The sequence below is a fragment of the Perissodus microlepis genome, unplaced genomic scaffold (assembly GCF_051167445.1).
Source record: "Perissodus microlepis isolate ML-2025 ecotype Zambia unplaced genomic scaffold, ASM5116744v1 scaffold_36, whole genome shotgun sequence".
In the NCBI taxonomy this organism is placed as follows: domain Eukaryota; kingdom Metazoa; phylum Chordata; class Actinopteri; order Cichliformes; family Cichlidae; genus Perissodus; species Perissodus microlepis.
The window spans coordinates 22,469-32,853 of record NW_028182058.1 but is presented as its reverse complement, the minus strand read 5'-3'; positions in this window follow the sequence as shown (position 1 = coordinate 32,853).

The window sequence follows — 10,385 nt, the reverse complement described above, 5'->3', positions numbered from 1 at the left end:
AAATATTGCCATAATGACCAAATATACCCTGTACAATGTGTCTTGTTCTTTTACCCTGTTAAAGCTTTACGTCATGGACCTTCTTTAAATTACTTTTTTTTGGTCATCAAATATCAAAGTATCCTCCTGTGTGATGATGACAGAACAGTTGGTGGGTCTACATCTGTGTGAGTAATATTATTTGGGAGAGTAAACATGTATATCATGTTGTGTGTTTTGCAGGTGAAAGGTTTGGTAAAGCAGCACATCGACTCATTCAACTATTTCATTAATGTAGAGGTAAAACACGAGCATGTCTTTGTCTGTTGCTGCTTTTTCGTGTACACTTGGATTTTGAGCATCGATGTGTCATTTGTTCTGCTTCTAGATCAAAAAAGTTATAATGGTAAATGAGAAAATCACAAGTGATGCTGATCCAGTGTGGTACCTCAAGTCACAGACATGCACAACAAGTCGTTTTGTTTGTCTCAAAAGAGGAAATTAAAAAAAATGGAGATACGTCAATATCTACGTTGCCATACGTGGAAGAAAGCTTCAATGTGACCAGAACGGTCTCTCCACACGAGGTGAGAGTAGCATGTGTTTCTGCTGTTAAATATGAACTATTGTTTACTTGTGGTTTAATTAAAGTTGAATAAAGCTTTTGAGTAATCAAATACACAGCTTTAAATGAGTTTTTTATATATACGTATCATTGCACATTAATTCTCTGCACTTTGGACAGACAGTCACACATTAAATACAGAGGGAAGATGTCTCACTCAGGCATCTATAGACTCACTTAGCACTTAATTGTTAATTATTATTTGTTAATTATATTTGAGTGCCTACACCTCCAATACCTTACTTTAAAGATGATGAGATATAGCTCATAATCATCTGTCTCTTCCCAAAGTGTTGTATCAGAGATATGAGCTACTCTGCGCCCATCACAGTGGACATGGAATACGCAGGTGTACTCCTCTGACTGCCGCAGGTGGCAGTCAGAGGATGATTCGCAATGCTCTGGCCATCGGAAGGTATCTTTTTTTCCCCCTCCCCTGCTCCTGTTTTGTGATGCAGACATATTTATCCATCCATCCATTCGCTTCCGCTTATCCTTTTCAGCGTTCTGGGGGCGCTGGAGCCTATCCCATCTGTCATAGGGCAAGAGGCGGGGTACACCCTGGACAGGTCGCCAGTCTGTCGCAGGGCCAACACACAGGGACAGACAAACATTCGCACTCACATTCACACCTAGTGGCAATTTGGATTATCCAATTAACCTATCCCACAAGTTGCATGTCTTTGGACGGTGGGAGGAAGCCGGAGTACCCAGAGGGAACCCACGCAAACATGGGGAGAACATGCAAACTCCACACAGAAAGACCCCGGCCTGAACTCAGGACCTTCTTGCTGTGCGGCAACAGTGCCACCGTGCTGCCGCAGACATATTTATATTAAATTTATATATCAAATCCACAAATTTAAAACCTCTCCAGCAAAGCTCAGTAAGCCAATAAGTGCCAAAAAATAATTCAGCTTTTGTGATTTTTAAGCTTCATTTGCTGATAAACTGACCTTCTTCATTCATTTGCGCTGATGCATTCAGTCTGGTTTGCACTTTTCTGTGAAGGGAGTAGCAAACTCTACTCTTCTAATATAGCAAATACTTTAGTCTTATACTTTAGAGTATTATTGTTTGGTTTTCTTTTAAGAATATGCAAGAAGTAGACTGTATTGTTATATTTACATTTACCTTTGGGACGGGAAGCTTAAGCTTTTAGTCTTATATTAGTGGATCCATCTAATTTCTGACTCATTGTCCAGTTTGGGGTTGTGTCTGAGCCAGCTGTCATAGGGTGAGCTCTGCTCAGATTCCCAGATCAGCAGAGAAAACCATTCACACCTTTGACCAGTTTATTATCACTAATTAAGTTTTTGGACTGTGGGAGGAAGTCTGAGTATGCAGAGAGACCTCACACAGTTTTAGGGTGAACATGCAAAAGAACAAGAACATGACACTAATCACGCTCGTGTTCGTTCTGCTCTTTGTGTCCAGCTCCACTCATGAAAAGAAAAGCAGAACTAATATTACTGTTATATAGGGCCAAGTCTACCTGAGGCACAACACGCTGTCAGAGGATGCCCCCATCACCATCATATTGAAGGTAGGGATGATTGTTTTTATTTATTTTTTACAGAGGACTGATCCTCACTGCAGGCATCACTGTCTGGTATGGGAACATCACACAGGCAGAGAGGAAGGCTCTGAAAAGAGTCATAAAGACTGCAGAGAGATCATAGGGACAAAACTTCCTTCCATGTAATCTGTATGTACAATGCTGCCGAAAAAGAGCAGGGGGAATTATCTGGGACTCACCATCCAGCTCACTCTCTGCTGAGACACAAAAACTGTACAATCTGAGACACAACAGAGCGGACCGGATCATTACACACAGAACAAGGTTTTTCAACAGCTTCTTCCCCGCCACAGTCAGACTGATGGCAAAACAAAACACTGGACGCGTGAAATAATACAACACTACCTCACCTCACTTCGAATGTACAATGTGATAAATCACTGTCTGTTTAATGTACAATATGCTTACTGAAACTGATTTGAGAAACAGGTGCAATATTAGGTAAAATATTCTAAATGTCAAAATGTGCAATACTATGTGTGAAATACCCAGAATGCTATTTGGATTCTCGCCAGCGAATACGTGCATTACCACCCTCTCTGTACAGAGTTTTCATGTAGGAAATACTATTAGTAGATTGCTCTATTTTTCGCTTTATGTCTACTTTTTACTTGCTTTATTTCCACCTCTCAAAAATGTAACTTGTAACTTACCCACAGAACTTGTGAACTGTTCAGAAAATATAACCCACAGGATTTGAGAGAAAAGGGACCAGTAAGTGCAAAATGCAAACTTATTTCAGGTGTTTCAGGTTTGTTCCTGCAGCACTTTCTAGAAGCACATATGATTCTCCTGTGTCGGGACCACATCAGGAGGTGGTTCCAAGGCAGGAAAAAAAAGCTCTTCAGGTTCAGGAGCAAAATTCTCCAGCTGCAGAGCCTCCAGAGATTCCACCTGTGACTGTTGTTCTTGGTACTCAAGAGGCTCTAAAGTTTTCTTGAGTTCGTTTCTCTCACTTTCAATAAGTGACAACTGAGCAGCAATGCTGCTGTTCTGTCTAAGGAGATATTCTTCCTTTTCCAGAAAGTCACGGTGCATCATTTGAACGGTGTTAACCTGTTCCTGCAATTTAGCCTCCAGAGATTCCACCCTTGACTGTTTTTCATCCAGAGCCTGTCTCACCCGACGCTGAAGAGTACATATTTCTTTTTTCAGCTCAATTATCTGTTCAGTCTTGTGATCTATTATCTCGTCTTTTTTTGTTATTTTATGGTGAGCTTCTCCCACTTGGTGCTCAAGTCTCTCTAACGCTTCCTTGAGATCACGGTGCGTCCTACTAATTTGTACTTGTATTTTCATTTGAAGGTCCCTAGGCTCCGATATTTCTCTCTCCACTAACCCATATAGTTCGTTTGATTCCGCTGGAATCGCTCTGTCAGACTGTGAATTATTGACTATTTCTCGTGACATTTCTTTAAAAGCTTAATGCAACATGTCGAAAGAAAAATACGTGTGCTTTATTATTTAACTTTAAAATAGTCCCTTTCTGAAAGGTTTCTGGTTTGCTAAACACAACTCGCTGTTTCTGAAAATGTTCCAAGTAAAACTGTGTTTGCAAAGGTGAAGAGGGGGTATTTAAGGACTTTCGTGGCTGCGAATTTGACGTCAGAGCTCTTTGAGCCTTTGATCCTTTGATCCTTTGTTCGATCAAAGGATCACATGACAGCTGTGCGTAATTCTGCGCATGCTCAGAGAATACCCATTGAGTTGCACGGTTTTGTTTTGTTTTGAATTTTTTTAAATACCCTGAAAACAGTGTTGCCAATGTGGCAGCACGAGGTGAGAATAAAGTAAATACTCTTCACAGTTTAAGACAACGCCACTCTGGGAATTTCACCCAGAGAATACTGGAAGTAACACTAATCACCAAGGAGGCAGTTAGGTTTGTTATACTCAGTACAGAGATGAGGTTCAATGATAAAACAAGTTGACAATTTATTAATTTTTAATAAATTGTCAACTTGTTTTATCATTGAACCGGTTTAAAACACCGTATAAAAGCACAATCATAAATATCCATGTACAAATATGCTTAAAAAGGTATTCAGAGCTGAGGCTTACCAGTGGAGGGGCAGGGATGCCACGCACAAACTCCAAAAAAAAGAAAACACACCAAGACACAAGTGCAACACAAAATCACACACTAATAAACTAAACAAGGCAGGTGTGTACACTCAAGGATCCCACCACCAAGGCACCCTAGTCTCCTCCACGTCGGCACTCCGCATCTGAATAAAAGAACAAAGAAAATTTTAATATATTACAACAAAACTAATGTAGCGCTGGGGGATAACCCAACTGCAGGACCACACTGGTGATCTGCAGCTAGAAAAAGGGCCTCCCACCAGTGGCGTAACAAAAATCAAAACTACAAATCAAAACAACAGAAAACATACAATCGGGATAAAACTTTAAAATCTGGAGCAAACGGAATCGCCGTGTTGCTCCAACCTGCCGTCTGCCCGACTACAAGTTAATCATCCGGTCCATTAATATGTACGCCAGCCGATTCCCATAACCGGCATGCATATGGCCGCTGTCCACGCCGACGTCCACTTTAAAAAGCTGGCAGCAGCAGGAAAAGAAACCTCACAACGGGGACAGACGGTAAAAGCAAGGCAAAGCAAAGCAGCAGCACTTCTGTTAGCGTGGCGTTGCGTAAAACTAAGGCCCACACTTCCGAGTAGAGCGCGTCATGAAACATGAGCAGAGTGGCTCAAAGGAGGCTTCTACAGCTATGACCAGCCGCGATGGAGGCTTCAGAATGATCTCTGCAACACCAAAGGAAGTCAGGTGACCAAAAAGGAGATCATAGGTAAGAGATACAGGGATGCTCAAATGGCCACTATTTATACTAGCGCCCCCCTAATGCGCCAGGCTGAAAGTGGGTTGAACCAAGGAATAACATTCATCCTGCCACACCAACTTAGCGATTTTGTCGCTATATTTAGGGAGTTTTCAAACCCCCCTTAGCGTCGTTTTTTTTTTTCTAAAAAGCGACTAGCGACAAATCTGGCGACTTTTTCTGGTGTTATTGGAGGCTTATTTATGACGACTTTTGACGTGAAAGCGCTGTTACTCTCAACAAGCAGCGGGTGCTGCCGTGGGCACCTCGCTCGTGCCTAAGCGCTCACAGGCGGAGGATAGTCCTCCTCCAGCCGCTATCAGGGCAGGAGATGTTCACGTGCGTCCAAACTGCAAATGAATCGCGCACGAGCAAAGCCGCCGCTCCCGCACTGACTGTAACGCAGTCAATTCTTCTTTTGCTGTTATGCTGTTTTGTGGATCACAAGGTTTAAAACTACTTGTAAACACACACACACACACACACACAGTAACTCCACCCTAACCTGCAGCTGCAGCGCAAATAACAACGAAAATTGTTTGTAAACGTGTCCTGGAGTTTACAGGTGCAGACAGTGCAACAGCTTCCAGGTCATTTATTCTGCCAATATAGCAAGAAGGTCATAACTGCTTCAAGCACTGTCTATATCAGGGGTAGGCAACGCCAGGCCTCGAGGGCCGGTGTCCTGCAGGTTTTAGATCTCACCCTGGGTCAACACACCTGAATCAAATGATTAGTTCATTACCAGCCCCCTGGAGAACTTCAAGACATGTTGAGGAGGTAATTTAGCCATTTGAATCAGCTGTGTTGGTTCAAGGACACATCTAAAACCTGCAGGACACCGGCACTCGAGGCCTGGCGTTGCCTACCCCTGGTCTATATGATCTGGTCAGAGAGGCTGACTGCATCACCGCTGATGATGAGTACTAGCGGTTCTGAGACAGGAGAATCAAGCTCTTCAGGTTGAGGACCAAGATTCTCCTGTGTCGGGACCACATCAGTAGATGGTTCTGAGACTGGAGAAACAAGCTCCTCAGGTTCAGGAGCACTACTATGGCAATTTCCCACATGCCAAAGCAACGGAGGAATGTGCTTCATTTGAGCACAACACACAGGGAACCAGCAGTCAGTGATGGGCAATAGAGGAAGCCTGGAAGCAAGAAGCAATCCTGGACTACAATAGGCACAAATACAGCTTGGATAACCTAGAGAGGATGTTAGCACCTCGAGTTGTTGAAGGAAAACTAGCTGCTGGCTCTTTTCTCCAAAATTTGTTCACACATATGCTTGTTTAAGATGCCAAATGTTAATGAAACTATGCATATTCATGTAACCACAATAAAAGGCAGTGCTACAGGGGAGCTGACCGAGAGTGACTGGGGAAGCGGCAGGAACAGCGCTTGGTCCGGTCATCTCCCCCGTGCACGAGATCACACAAAGAGCTCTGGTGCCTTGCATCTTGCTTTTGCTAGTTGCAGTAGGTTGCCTCAATTGTTCCAGCAAGGTTTGTACTTAGACAAGCCTAACATGTTTCATCATGAAAAAATGTGAACTTTATTGCTATTTCCCCCACCAAAATGTAGTAATAATATGTAATCTGACTGGTATTCAAAGGGTATAATTTCTGAATTTGAATTATATATTGGTTTTCATAACTAGCACCGTTGCTAATTTAAAAAATCAAGTCAATGAAAGTAGGAAAATGATTTAATATATACTAATTTGATAGCATTTTGTGTACGTAAACAGGAGGTGGTTATTTTGGCCATGAACAAGCTGAGAGGGAGTTTTTTTGTTTTTCTGTCACTGCACAACAACAAAGATGCATAAAATTCATTGATACTGTTAATTATTGCTAATGTAGACCGCTCATAGTTGTCCAGGATTGTCATGTAACCTGCGAGCCCACAAATCCTATTTATTACAAAGATGACTGCAAACACGATCTGAATGTTTAAGCTCAGAGTGTTTGAAAGTACAAACTAAAGAAAGTGGTTACATTTCTCAGTTTGCTCTCATTAACATTGGAGAAGAGCGGCTGCAAGGCGTGATCCTGCACTGCCCTGACTTACAAAGCTTGCTCTACCCTAGGCAGTTCAAACACAGAACACGTCTTTGTACAAGCACAAGACACAGCAGGCGCTAAATAAACTAGAAAAGATTTGTCACCTGAACAGAGTTTGTGTGGATTCTATCCCAGGTGTCATGTGATTTACACATAAACTCCACAGCTCATTGAGAATAGCTGACAGCTCCTGCTTTACAGCTGGTCTGTTATAGAAAGTGTCAGACAGAGGCTATGCAAACATCTGACGCATGCACACGCAAATGGAAGAAACATCAGCAGAGTTTGGTTTATACCACTGTACCTTGATCCATTCAGTCCACTGAGGAACACTGCAAGGAGCAGAAATCCACAGAACAACCTGCATATAACCGATGTGAAAACAGTTTCTATACATGGGAAAAGCAGCAATGTTCTGACCTGTATTCAGCTGCCCGTGCATCAAATTCAAATTCAAATTTTATTTGTCACACACACACACACAACCATACACAGTATGACATGAGGTGAAATGCTTGTAGCTGCGCAATGCCCGACCATTAAATGACTGTGGTTTTACAGTATTTACAATTTACAGGTTATTACAAAATTTACAGATTAAACTTAGAAATTTACAGTAAAAATGTGCAAATAGCAGAAAGAGATTATAAATTATAGGAAGTGTGCATCAAGAAAATCCAGAGTGCGTGTGGTGATGTGATGTGTGTGGGAGAGTCCAGCCCAACACCTGGTTCAGGGCCCGAATAGCGTGGGGGAAGAAGCTCCTCCTCATTCTCTCTGTTTTGGCCTTAAGGGAGCAGAAGCGCTTCCCAGACCTCAACAGTGAGAAGAGTCCATTGTTGGGATGGGAGAGGTCCATCATAATCTTCCTAGCTTTGGCCTTGCACCGCTTGGTGTAGATGGACAGCAGGTCAGGGAGCTCTGATTGAATGATGCGTTCGGCCGAGCGCACCACTCTTTGCAGATCTCGTCTGTCCTGCTTGGTGCTGTTCCCAAACCAGGTGCAGATGTTTCCCTTCAGGACGCTCTCGATGGTGCAGGAGTAAAAGTTCTTGAGCACCTTCAGTGACAGATGGAAGTCTCTAAATCTTCTGAGGAAGAAGAGATGTTGACGGGCTTTCTTAACCAGGGTGTTGATGTGACAGGACCATGACAGGTCCTGAGTGATGTGGACACCCAGGTATCGGAAACTGTCCACTCTCTCCACTGGCGTGCCACTGATGATGAGGGGCTTGTAATTCCTCGGCTGCTTTGTAGTGAAGTCCACGATCAGCTCCTTAGTCTTGCTGACGTTTAGGAGGAGGTTATTCTCCTGGCACCAGGTCTCCAGGTTCCTAATCTCCTCCAGGTAGGCCGTTTCGATGCTGTCGGAGATCAGGCCCACAACAACAGTTTCGTCAGCAAACTTGACAATGGAGGTGGTGTCTGATGTGGCTACACAGTCATAAGTGTACAGTGAGTACAGCAGGGGGCTTAAAATACATCCCTGAGGCACTCCAGTGCTGAGTGAGATGGAGACTTGTTTTCCCACCCTCACTGATTGGGGTCTGTCTGTGAGGAAGTTGAGGATCCACTGACACAGTGATGAGCTGAGTCCTAGATCCGTCAACTTGGTGAAAAGCTTAGAGGGAATCATTGTGTTGAACTGTAGTCCACGAACAGCATCCTAACATAATTCCCTCTGCAAGTGTCCAGGTGACTCAGGGATGTGTGGAGCAGGTGAGATATGGCATCGTCTGTGGAACGATTAGTCCGGTAAGCAAACTGAAGTGAGTCGATGGTGGCAGGAAGTGAAGAAGTGATGTGATCTCTCATCAGTCTTTCAAAACACTTCATTACAATTGAAGTCAGTGCTACTGGACGGTAGTCATTGTGGCAAGCGGGCTGTTGTTTCTTTGGAACAGGGACAATGATGGACTGTTTGAAGCACATGGGAACCACTGCTTGGGCCAGGGAAAGGTTGAAGATCTCAGTGAACACCGGTGCTAGCTGGTCAGCGCAGGCTCTCAGTACCCGGCCGGGGATTGCATCTGGTCCTGCTGCCTTCCTGGTGTTCACCCTCCTGAAGGTGTTCCTCACGGCATGCTCTGTGATGATGAATGTAACGTCTTCACTGGTGCACTCCGAGCACGTGCAGCCGTTTGTTGTTTTAATTGCTGCAGCGTGGAAGCGAGCATAAAACCTGTTCAGCTCATCAGCCAGTGAAGCGTTGGAGTAAACAAACTAATTTTCAGTCAGTAAATAAAAATACAAACCTCGCAGACATGACGCCAAATGAAAGTGTCCACTGTTTCAGCCTGGACTGCAGCAGAGGACTCACAAACAGCCTGTCTGTCTAAAGGTCCAGCCTCCATCCAGAATCTTGCAGGGGACTTTCTGAGCCTGAGACCCACTTTTAACCACCAGATGGCGCCTCATTTCAGGGCACAGCCTCTCTCTATAGTTTTGCATGAACTTTTACTAAAGTGATACAGCGATGCAGCTTCAGGTGGTTTTAATTTTTATTTTTCATGCAACTTAGCTTATAAACCAACACATACTTGATACAATTTAATATCAGGTCCCATCCAGAGTCTCAGTGAAATGTTTCTCATGTATTGTTTCAGTGTAAAGGGGGATAAGAGAAGGGTAGACACTATATTCATTGAGTAGATAAAGTAGGCTGTGCAAAAGTAAGGTGAAATGTAAATCTAGGGAAAGGCAGGGGTCTATGCCCTGAACACAAGGGAGCGTACTGAGCTTTCAAACAGCTGCTGTCAAACAGCAGAAAATGTTTTCTCAGAAATGAAAGCCTCTGTGCTTTAAAATTCACCAACATGCTAAAATTAAAAGTTAAGGGCCTAGATTAAATTTAGTTCTTTGGAAAAAGGTTAATGGTCTCACTCTGCCCAGGAATGTAGCTGCCCTGGTTTACCTCTGAGCAGGAGCATGCATATTTGTTAACTATGTGAGCATGTCCTGTAGAGTGACCACATGCCAACAGCATTATTATAGTAGGTTACACTGTAGTGGCGTGATATATATCACCAGTACAGAGGTCAGAGGTGGGTGTACCTCACCACTGAACCAGGACTCTTGTGCAGAACACATCTCATAAGTTTAATGAGTGTTCTGTCATTTAGAGCCACAGCAGTTCACACGTCTAAACTCAACAGCATTCAGATTTTGTGCCGCCTCACAGCGGACAGACTGATGACCTGTCCAGCGTGTACTCTTCCTCTCACCTTATGAAAGTATGAATAACCTCTTGTGTGTGTGTGTGTGTGTGTGTGTGTGTGTGTGTGTGTGTGTG